The sequence below is a fragment of the Leuresthes tenuis genome, unplaced genomic scaffold (genome assembly GCF_036924035.1).
Source record: "Leuresthes tenuis unplaced genomic scaffold, fLeuTen1.0.hap1 SCAF_12, whole genome shotgun sequence".
Taxonomy (NCBI): Eukaryota; Metazoa; Chordata; class Actinopteri; order Atheriniformes; family Atherinopsidae; genus Leuresthes; species Leuresthes tenuis.
In genome coordinates this window covers 31,492,573-31,504,696 of record NW_027325366.1, presented here as the reverse complement: position 1 = coordinate 31,504,696, position 12,124 = coordinate 31,492,573, and the positions used below count along the sequence as shown (strand labels likewise).

At 43.3% G+C, this 12,124-nt stretch overlaps 1 protein-coding gene across 1 annotated transcript in view; it reads right to left on the bottom strand.

Moving 5' to 3' along the window:
- The window catches only part of arhgef49 (Rho guanine nucleotide exchange factor 49), a 61,957-nt gene that overhangs the window by 45,877 nt on the left and 3,956 nt on the right, over positions 1 to 12,124 (bottom strand). The window contains exon 2 of the mRNA XM_072397498.1: positions 5,301 to 5,373. The gene's annotated coding sequence lies outside the window, so the exon portion shown is untranslated. The remainder of the gene's footprint in view (positions 1 to 5,300; positions 5,374 to 12,124) is intronic.

Below are 12,124 nucleotides of genomic sequence, written 5' to 3'. Positions count from 1 at the left end.
CTCAATGGCACTGTACTCGAGCAGAATGAAGATAACAAGCAATGGCTGTGAGCTGTTGGAGGCGGTTATTCTGCATGAGGGTAGGGTCTGCGTGAAATGTGGTCATGCTGCAGCATAACCGAGGGTCCGTGGACTGAGAAGGTGGTCACACTTTGAGTGACCCAACTTAAAAAGCTGTTAGAGGAGCCTTTAGGCTACAGCCGGCTCACATGGCACAGCTCCCAATGATAAAAGACGGCGTTTGAAAGCAAAACAGCAACGAAGCCACGTGTGTAGATTAACATCGAGCATAAAAATTTGTTTTGTGTCACGTCTGCAGGCAGTGAGTCAAACCAGAGTCATGTTTTCCATGAAAAAGCCTCCTCTGCAGCTTTATGTAAAGCCTGGTTTAGGATTCTCTGTCAGTAACACACACATTTCTCACTTTTTTCACGGTTGTTTCAGCCAAAACCAACTTTAAGTCAAGTCAAGTTTATTTATAGAGCAGAACGTTGACCAGAGTCCTGTACAAAAGTAACAAAGAACAGCAATAAAACCAGCTAAAACTAAGTTATAACTAATCATTTCCATAATATCAGAAGTGACAGACAAACTAAATAAAGGCTGAGTCATTTAGGAAGATATCATGCTGGTTATCTGGTGTTTATGGCTCTAACAATTATGGCAATTTTTGCAATCTTTTTGGTCAAGAGAATATCTCAGAAGTTATTGGATAGATTTGCTATAAAATTTAAAGCAGGTCTCCAGATGATTCATCTCTATGCTTCCATTGATGGCGACAGGTGAGAAACATATAGAGCAGGGATGTCAAACTCTGGTCCTCCAGGGCCGCTGTCCTGCAGATTTTAGATGTTTCCTGCTTCAGATTAAATCTCTTCAAAAGATTGTTACATTCTGCACAAACCAAGGCTCAATTAGGAGGTTTAAATATTTAAATGCATCATTTTTAGGGCTGTCAAATGAACACGTAAATAATGGAACTTTCTTCACTAATTCTTTCTAATCAAAGCTTAACGCAGCTATGTTCTGTGAATGTGAGCCTCGGTCCACCCCGTAGTGCGAGAAATCAAGAAGCCTAATCTTGTGGATGACACGCTAAAATGTATGAAGAAAAGGGTCTTTTCAATGCCAGATGTTTCTCTGGACAAGACCAGTTATCTGCCGTCACGGTTGCTGTGAACAGCGTTATAACTGGAGAGCGTCGAGTCTTAAATATCCCTTCAGGGCTGATGCAGAGATCAGTTTATGCAGACAAGTGAAGAACTCCACCTGCAGCAGGTTGGACACAGTTACAGTGAATGCTACATTCGGGTCAATCTGCCCTTCTGTTGTTGCTTGTGGGGCTTAACTGTGCCGTGATGAGCTTTGCACAGAGCATGCAGTTGAACGAGTGCAATACATGAAAAGTGCCACAAGAGTTGGTGCAAAACTCAAAGCGACCTACTATTCAGACAGATGTCATAGAGACAATGTGTGCAAGACAGTGCAGGAGTGAGAGTGAGCCTGAGAACATGTGGATTAGCATAAAGGAAACGTATCTGTCTGCTCCTATGTTGAAGAATATCCCTTTAAGGTGCATTTAAAACATCTATTAAAAGTGTGATTGAATAGTTTAATCAATTGACAGCCTTAATAACTTTATGAGACTTCCATGTGAGCAGAATGAAGCCTCAAACAGCCGTGATGCGGCGCTCTGCCCTGCCCAAAAGAGCAAGCTCGCTGGTAGGCTTTACATCAGGAGTGTGATCCACTTACTTGTTATGTTTTGGTTATGTTTAAGTTGCATGTTTAATTATATTTTGTGTTTTTGTTGCAATTGTGTTGATTATGATTTGCGTTCTTGCATGTATTGTTTTGTTAACAACTAAGTGGATCCACCTGTGGCTGACTGTGGCGCCAGCCAATCAGGTGCTGGGACTGGCGCCTAGATTGTTTTAAGGAGGCCAAGTAGCCAGGACAAGGAAGGCAGAAGAGACGACAGGAGCGGTTGGTCGGCGCGGACGTGGACAAGCGAGAGGCGGCGGCGGCGGCGGCGGCGGCAGGAGGGACTCGTGGGCTGGCCAGAGACGCCGGAGCAGTGCATCGGTAGCTGTTGGGACGCAGTGGCTGTGACCGAAAGCTGTGAGTCCCTGATGTCCAATGCACTGCTAGCTGTAGGGTCAGGCCCACTCTGGAGAGAGCGAGTGACCCTCCTGTCCGCATAGTTGTCTGCCGCCCATGTTCTTTGTTTTTTAGGTCCACGTCCGTAGCTGGGACCACTGAGGAGCCGACCAACCAGGAGCCGGGATTGGCTGGCGTGGTGGATAGTGGACAGTGGGCGTGACGCACAGACTCTATTTTTAACAAAGGTTTTAATTGTGTTTTTATGTTTTAAGAAAAGAGGGATCCCTGCTGTTTTTTGTTGTTTTTAATTGTGCATCTAAGCTGGGGCTCGTCAGTACCGCTCACACTCGTAGTCACAGGAAAGAACCACAATCGGGTGGAGAGGGGTGGTTAGTAGGTGGCCGCGGGTAATTCCAAGGGGACGACCACCCCCCCCCTGCGTCCCGTGACATTTACATCAGGTTTCAGTGACGACGCCGGAAGCTGAATTTACAGCAGGCGTCCTGGAACTCAGGGCCGGGCTCCAGGACTGGGCACCAAAGTATTTGCTGCAGGGCCACATGCAAGAAACAAGGAAATCAAATACCTTGAACAACATCTGCATCTCTACACCCTCAGTTATAATGAGCCTAACTTTACTGCTGCTTAAACCTCTGCTAACCTCCCCTGGGAGGCAATAAGCCAGCAGCTTTGTACATAAATGACAGATTGAATCATCTTCTTTCTTCACTCTGACATTTATGGTAGAAAATACTTCCAAACACCACTTCTCACTTATTTGGTGTCATGAATTGAAACTGTTTAGTGACTTCTGAAGTTTTCCCACGTTCAAACAACAAAGAAAAAGAGACAGCCCTGCTGTCAGAAAGAGTCTGAGCGTTCCTTACCGGACCAAGAACTGCAAATGAAAGGATCTGTGACCCACCTGTGACTGTCCCCATCAAATCAGGACGTTTGTGGGACGCTCTGCCAGCAGTTTGCATGAAAATCGACCGCTGAAAACGTTGCTTACATTTCCAACTACGAGGAAAGGTTCACGCCTGCACTTCAGCTGTTCAACTATCAGGAAAACTCTTTTAATCAAACCTTGAAGCGTAGTCTGCTCCACATTATCAGGTCTAACACGACCGATGATGGAGGTGTTCCTGGCTTATGACGTCAGCAGCTCAGTGAATAATGGTGCAAACTAAAATCACAAAGAATATATAGTGATTTTGGTTGATTTTGGTCCTAATGACAAACCATCGTCAGTTGGAACCGACTTCAATGCAATACATTCACTGGCGTTAATGGCAACGTTCTTTCAAAAGTATTTAAGGGTTATTAATTCCCTATAAACATATTAAAAGGTGAAAAATACCTCTGTATGTTTCTCATTGAGATGAATGAGACTGGCCTTCTGATTCCAGCTCAGTGACTCTCTGCCTCAGCCTGTTTTGACTCAACTTCGAGTTGGAGACGTTGTTGGACCCTTTTGATGAGGTCAGCTGCTGTTCACTCTATGAAGGAAAAGATAAATAAACCATGAGGAATTATCTCTCAGATGCTTCCATTTCCCCGCTCTGAAGTTCAGGCTCTGAGAGCTGGAACTGATCCTCTTTGTGGCTCAGTTCCTTCAGTCCAGCGTTGAACTGGACCAAGTTGTTAAAACAGTGGGATGAAAAGTGTTTGCTGCACATTCACAGTCTTTAGCTAACTCTGCTGGAACATTACCCTCAGATATAGTTTATCCACTGGGCTCTTATATCCTCTGAGGCTGCAGCTGGATGGAAGATGCATGCTCCTCAGTGCAGCTGACAGCAGAACATTTCCACCAGAAGCTGGCTTCATCCGTCCAGCAGGGTGGATGTGAAGGGGCGGGGCTTAGCAGAGGAGGCGGAGCCAACTTAAGGAGCGACGTACTTTAGAAATGAAAATCAGAACGGCTCGTTAAATGAGGAGGGTTGTGTTTTTGGGGAGTTTTTTACCCAAATATATGCTCTCAGGAGCAGAAGATAAAATGCCACCTTTAACTTTTACTGTCCAATTATTCAAATATCATCTATTCAACCAGTTCTTCAAAAGTAACAGCAAGAATAAGCTCATAGTAACGGCATTGCAATAAGATGAAGTCACAGTGGCAGGAGGTGCGTATAGCAGCTCTCTGCAGTGCTGAACGCAGCAGTTGGGATCAAACCCAACAGTTATTGAATTTGTTGCTTCAAGAAAATTGTGATTCCAAATTAAATGAAAAGGGCCTTTCCAGTAAGGTCTCACTTAGCTTCACGATACCTCTTTTCTGACATCTTTAGAGCCTTTAATTTTGATGGGTTAAGGCCAAAATGCAGCTATAGTGGGAAGAAAAATCCATTTCTGTTCAGCATTGATGGATGACAGAAACAGATAAAGAAAGCGAACGCAGCACTTTAATCTATATTTTACCAAGCAAATTGCAAAAGGAAAATCAGATACTCAGTGCAGGTTCTTTAGTGTCCAACGAACCAACCTCTCTGCAGAACACAGGCGTGTCATTTCAGCTGCTTTCAGGATGATGCTTCCTGCAGTTAGACATGTTCTCTGGTCCTAATCGTCCAGATGTGGGTAAATATATGTGTTGTGAACTCACACAAAAGCAGGAGATGCCTTCAAGCTGAGAGGGAGTACACAAGCAGCAGAGGCTTCTAGTCCTATTAGCATTCTGCGCCTCACTTCAAGTCACTCAAGCACATAGAAACACTCATACACACAGGGAGAAATCTCCTCGGAGAGAAATTTATGCTGCCTGTAAAATCTGCCGCCTTCTCTGTGTGGTTGTAAAGTCCCAGAGAAGAACAATACCTCAAAAAGAAAGAGGCTGGCGGGTAAAAATCCACTCTCAATGCTATTTTTGTCTTTATGTTGTGGAACACACACTGGTGCTTAATTACTTCAGGGCTCCACATACTGAGGGAGCTGCACGAAATCCCTGTTGTCACCGCTAACGAATCACAGAAAAGTCTGAATATGCTGTGGAGCTGAACTTATAACCTTGAATTTTACGGCTGTATTTTACTGTAATCGAATAAGAACTAGGAGATCTTTAATGGTTTATTAAACATGATTAACGCAGAAATCAATACTGATAAAGTAACTGTTCTGACGATGTTGCTCTACGTTTATCTGAGGTGATAAACTGCAGCTGCACCCAAAAATAAAGAGGGTGTGAAGTCAAATCCTACCTTCCAAGCGTTAGCAGCCTGTCAAACCGTGAAGCCGTCCTATGTCCACATGTTGCTGCTTAAATCTCGATGCCTGAAGGAAACAAAATGAAAGAAAGGGAGCTGTTTAATGGCTTAATCAGCAGCCCATAACCATTAGGCTGCCCTTCGCCTAATGGCAGAGGGGATAGGCTCAAGCCCACGCAAAACACCGATTTAGATTCAGCGAGTATAAAAAAAATAATGGAGGTATGTGTAGAAATTCTGCCGAATTCTCATCACTCAAGGTCACGTGCACAGCTGGGTCGAGCTACAGTTAGAGTTCAACTTGGCCATTGAATTAGAGCACCGTCCTTATCGATTCACGACGGCAACAACGGATTCTGAGTGGAGCGACAGCAAAGCCTGAGGTGGATTTACCGTGGCTGTGATGGAGGAGTTTCCATTTCAACTTTTCTCCCTCCCACAGGTGGATGCTTATGCTACTTCCACATTTCTACGTACTGCGAGAACTCAGCCGCCTTGGAGGTAAGCCGTCCTTCAGGGAGCCTCCCAGTCCCCAAACAGCCCTTAGAACTGTTTGGTCTCAATGCAACTCGTCTTTTTTAGCTTCCACTCAGAATACAAAGGACGGCAGGAACCATCAGTTCAGCTGCACACCTCTGAAAAACATCTGTTGGTCATGTCAATGTCACCAACAAATGAGAAACTAGAAGTATTAAAGTCAAAGAAAAGGGTATGCGATGGTTTAAAGTAAGTCTATGTCAGGCGATCAGCCCAGTCCCGTTTTCCACAGAAAGTCCAAAACTATTCAGCCTGAAAACACCTTCAGGAGAAGCTAAAGAACACACTTTTTGTTCGGTTTATCCTGGCGCTGATGGAGGATCTGCTCACTTTGTCTCCAGTTTCTCTCAGAAAAAATGGAAGGAAACATTCAATGAAAATCTGAAGTTGGACAGAAGTGGAACACAACTGTAATTCGATGACGAAATGAAGAGTAATAAGAGGCGAAAAAGGTGAAGAAAATGGGAGAAAGGCTCCAAAAAGCTGTTTGATAGGTAGGAGAACACAGCTGGAGTCCTAACTGTAGCTTTACTCATGGTTACGCAGCATGATGGGTGAAGAGGGCTCACAATGAGGGAGCTGTTACCCTGCGGCAGGCTGTCAGCAAGGTTTTGCTTTTAAAAAATGACTGAACTGGCAGGAAGCTGCTTGCTGGGGTAATAACCTCAACCTTTTGTCTGAGCCAGAGAAAACCTGCCCTTTACTGTAGTCAGAACTACAAAGTCAGGCTTCCAGATATGTAAAAACCGGAGTAAGAAACATCTTAAGTCACTTTCTCAGAGCAGTTAGGTTTGTTCTGTTGTGACATAAAGAGGTGAAAACACTGGAAATAAAAGCTTTCATTTGTTTTTCTCAACATGGTTCAACCCTGGACATAATTCTAGACTTTAAAACACCCTTTTATGCATCACTGTAAAGCAATTAATACAGACTTTAATTCTATTGTATGTTAATAGTGTAATGGGTAATAAACCTGGATGGATTATGCCGTCTAATCCGTGTAATATCATTATGGGCTGAAGGCCACATTAGAGAGGATTACACCAGGACGCATGGATGAGTTAGAAAGCAGGCAGGCAAGAAAGACTTTTACAATAGAAAGAATCAACGTAAAAACTTTATGATGCATTTAAATTAGATACATTTCTACGGGTCAGGGAGGAGTTATTTAATCTGTCTTCATGGATTAATCACTGTTATGCGTTCTCTTTACAAACACAGTACAAGGAGAACATAAAGTATTCCAAAAGAGTCGGCCTGGATGCTAAATGTACATTTAAAACAGAACGGGATGATTTATAAAGAACAGAAAATACAGAAACTGGTTTAAAACCCAGCTGCTGGCCCTCTGGGAGAGGAAGACTGTAGCTGCTCAGCAGTCCTGGCTCCAGTCCTTCAGCAGCCTTCTTCCTGTCCTCTGCACTCTGTTTTCTTGTTTGTGTTCTTTAGTTTGAATTTGGATTTATTACGTCTGCATTACTCTAGTCTTGATTCGTCTTTTTGCAGTTCCTCTCGTGGTTTCTTCTCCTTTGTCTTTTCTCTGGAATCTTTTGTTCTGTGTTCTCGGTTAAACTTACTTTATCCATGCACTCAGTCCTGTGTTCAGGACTCTTAGTATCTTCAGTTTGCTGCTCAGCTCCACTTCCACGCCTGTCTCCAAGTCAATCAACCACAGCTGCAGCTGCCTCCTCATTAGTTCCCCCTCAGTATACATACATATATATAAATATATATATAAATACTCCTTTGTTCAGCTCTCTGTCATCACCATCTTCTAGTATTCCCTGTAGTCCTGTTCATTGTCTGGTTTCACCTTCTGCTTTGCACATACTTTAGTTTTTCTTCTCCGGTTTGCTATCTGCATTTAAACCTTCTTCTGTCCATCCACAAATTCTATTGTTTTAGGTCATTCACACTAGAGGACTGCCTTTGGATCAGGATGCCACAAATCTCTCTGGACTGGTCAGTAATGGTCAGAAATCCAGCAGAAAAAAGCAGGAGCAGGACTAAGAAACTAGTCCCATGCAAGACTAAATGAAGATGGAACAGTTCGAGCACAACTTCTTCAAGGTTGAGAATCTCATCTCGTCTTATCTCGGGAGTATTTGAGGACTGAAATAGTTTGTGTCTAAATGTTTGTGTGAGACAAAGAGAGCCGTCAGCCTTGTTAGACTGACAGACGATGGACTCGAAGCACTCTTACTAACATTTTATCAAGTGAATTTTCAGCTTTTCTGCCCCTCTCATTCTCACTCCGACGGCACAATTAAAACCTCTGCGTGACCCAAACTGAACAGCATCCTCTCACTCTGACTGCCTCATATTTAAGGCTGTAAAAGGATGTGATTGACCGCTTCACCCCCAGCAGCCGCACCTCTGGATGCTCTCCCAGACGCAGTTGATTTCTGGCACAGCTGCCTGATTCTTAATTACCCAACTGGTAATTAGTGGCTGCCTATAATTGGGATAGGGACCCCAGACTGGCATCCTCCTACAGTGACACTGTTCATTCAGTTCACTGATGAGAGGGGGAGAAAACGCCCTACAAACGAATGCTCACACACTGTCAGCTACTCCGCCTTCGTGTGGCTGTGCATGCAGCTGTGACTGATGTTCTAACAGGACACAGGGGGATGCATTATAGTTTATCTTGCAGGCAGGACAAAAGAACAAAGGAGGTTCTCATGGGGCGGCAGAGTTCATGCATGAGAATTGATGCCACAAACGCGCTCCCCATTATCCTCATTGTTTACCTCGAATTCCAGCATGCAGCCTCAAAATAACTTTTCATCAACCTTGATTTTTAACATTTCGGCCATATTTGAAGCCTGTGTAATCGCTGCCTTGTTGAATCCAGAGAAAATTCCTCCAATCGAGGCCGAATGTCTTTGAAATGCCAAAGAGGAGCCTTTTCAAGTGCAATCTTCTGAAATCCGTTCTGCCTGAAATTATTTCCCCAAACATGAAAACAGCTGAACTCCAGTTCGTTAAAGCCAAAAAGATGAAGTTTCTGCACTCTGGAAAATCCAACATGTGCTGGAACTGCTGCGTGATCCAGCCGAATTCCTCATCTGCTCCTGCTTCAGCGGCAGAAGGTCAGGAGGGCTGAAGCCTGAGATGTAAAACAAGGCTGGTCCCTCTTCAGGTGGAGTATGAGACCACAGCACCAACAAACACTAAAAATAAGATTCATGATCACGGTGAAAGTTTAATCGTGATCTGAAAGCGTGATTTACCACCTTAGAGTTTCACGTGATTTCATAGCCTCCCATAACAGATGACTGAGGACCAGACACCTCATTTATGTTTAAAGCCATGTCATGTGATCCGTGTTTAAACCAAACACTCATCTTATTCATCGACTGCTGCACAGAATGCCTAATATGGGTATATGATATTAACGATATACCGGCTTTACTTTATTTGTACTTTATTAGCTAAAAGATGCACGTTTTGAATCAAAGTGAAATATTTTCCTCATCTGTGTGTCGTTTTAGGCTCATTTTGTCCAAGAGTTAAAAAGCTATACAACCGTTTAAAGGAGTTTAAGGACATATTTCTTTGCATCTTTGTAAGATTTTCTCATTTTATATGAAAATATAGTTTTTTTTAAAACTATAACTGCATGCAGCAGCTGACTGAGCTTTTCTAAACTCAACCAAAGCCTGGAATAAGATCCACAATCCAGATTAACTGAAGTGGAGACGTCTAGGATGCAGCGCAGGATCAAAATGTGGACAAAGGAGGAGGAAGTTAAAGCATCTATTCCCTTGATCATCACTGGACGCGTGAGACATTGGTAGCTTGGACGCAGCAGGAATATCTTCACCGAAACATGGCTGCAGGAACAAGTCCAACTAGCTTTAAGACAATGTGGGCAGACAGAGAGGCAACGGATGATGGTCCCGGACCCGTCATTAGAAAATCGTGGAGTTAAATGATGAGAAAAGCTGAAAGAATAAAGGTTTATGTGATGGGGGGAGGCTTCTTCTACCTTTTGGTTCTCATAACATTGGGTGGCCAGTAAACATATAAACTACCAATAGTATCATTTTGTGAAGTCACACAACTCTGGGCCAGCTTCCTGCTAGGAAACGTGAAATAAATGTCTTGTGGTGATTGCATCCAGCGACTCTGAGCCTAATTTTGAGAGAATTCACCTGTTTGTGATGTCACGCTGCGTGTGACATCACCAGCTAAGTTGTTTCCAAGCAACAGAAACGACAGACTAAAATATTCATGGCAACTTTCTACTTGTTCGTCAGCTTGTTTTTGATCTTTTTAATATTTTGTTATACACCACGAATAACAGCATTTTTTTTAATACTAATTCATATTTCAGCGATAAAACTTCCCTTTGGGACTGATGAAGTGTGACTGGATTGGATTGAATAACAGTCCGTAGGGTTTCATTCTCCCGTTATTTGTTTACTGTGCAAAAACGGCTCATAATACAGACTTTCATTCCTTTAATGACCACAATAATCACCATTACTCAAGATCAAAATAATTGGAAGTCGTTGGGCTAAAAGAAAGCACCTGATGTCAGCCAATAAGCTAATGGAAGGTAATTATACTCTGTCCAGCCAGGCTGATCTAAAACAACAGCACTACATTACAATGCCTGTCAGAAGTGAACACATTAGCATTAGCCGCCCCAGGGCCCTCAGTATACCTGCCACGCATTTCTGCTGGCTTAGCCTGACCCACTGATGCCGTCTCATTAAATCTAGAGAAACTGACTCTGGTTTAGCTGTGTGTGTGTGTTGTAGCTGTTGCTTATCTTGTGAGGACCTAAACTCACACAGGGATATCTGTGAGGGGATAAAAAGTTAGTCCCCACAACATAAATCATTCATCATGAGGTGAAGACATGTTATCAGGTTGATCAGGTAAGGCAAGCAGTAGTTATGGTTCAGGCTTGAGTAAGTCCAAAGGATAATGAATGCAAATCAGACTTCTGAAGTCATGGATATACGACTCTCCCTGTGAGTGTCTGAGGCTGGCAGGAAGCTGTGAGAGTCTGCAGGTCCACTGCCTGACCTTTTATCACATCACTGCACTGATTGAGTCCATGTGGAGATCAGATAAGGTGCAGCAAAGCAACACTCCGCGGGGGGAAATCTATGAGACTCAACGGTGTGAGAGTTTAATAGACTGTCTGTTACATCCAGTTACAAAGTGAGAGAAGAGCCTGAGTTTGAGATACTCTTGAATTAGATAAAAATATCTTCCAAACATCAGATATGCATGAAGTCTGATGTTTGGAAGCAAGGTTAACAATCAGGGCTTCAGTCTGGGTTTGAAAATTCATTAATCTACACTAAAAATACTGTAAATGTTTCAGTAAAAGTCTTTCTGTGCGTTTTTCCAACATTTTCTTCAACGGAATTCTTCGAAAAGTTCATTTCTGTGTCTCTAATTAACTGGCTTAAAGGTTATTTTTGACTCCCTGACAGGTATTTGATTCTCTGACACGCTGGAGTGGAAATATCAAACTGAAATCAGATTTAACTTAGTTTTTTTTTGCTTTATCTTGCTCATTTCAAAGCCAGTTTAGTTGTAACGTACAATCATCAGCCATAACATTATGACCACCGGCGTAATATTGAGAAGGTCCTCCTCATGCTGCCAGAAACGGCTCGGATCACTCAGGGTGTGTCTTGTTGTGGGAATTAGCAACAGCTCCTTTGGGCTCTGCAGATTGTGGGGTGGGGACAGATTGTGGGGGCTTCCCAGAGATGCCATCAGATTGGTATCCGGGGAGTGTGGAGGACGGGTGAACACCTCAGTCTCTGCCATGTTCTTCAGGCATGCAAAGCAGTTTCTGTGGGGCCAACTGCTGGCCTGTTGGGGGGGGGGGGCTGCTACAATTAGGGAGTCCCACAACCATTTAGGGGGGAAACTGCTCTGCAAAAATGTTTAAATAGCTGGCAAGTGTCAAAGTAACATTCATATGATGCCAATTTGCAGCTTTTCCCAGCAGAACATGATTAGTGTTGCTTTACCCGACAGGCTGATGGGACGACTCAGACATTTATTAAGTGAAGATTAACACGTCCCTAAATTAAGACTCTTTGTACCAGACACTCTTAAAGATTGATTGCAACAAAGTATTTAGAAAAGCTAAAAGGCAGATTTGTGATCCATGCAGAGGAAGGAGCTGGAGTGTAAACTGAGACGGTTTACCGTCATATTTCACTATAAACATTGTTATTTTGCTGTGTCTTCACATGCAGATGCATCACAGTTTCACTCCTAAATACCAGACTAACTGTTGG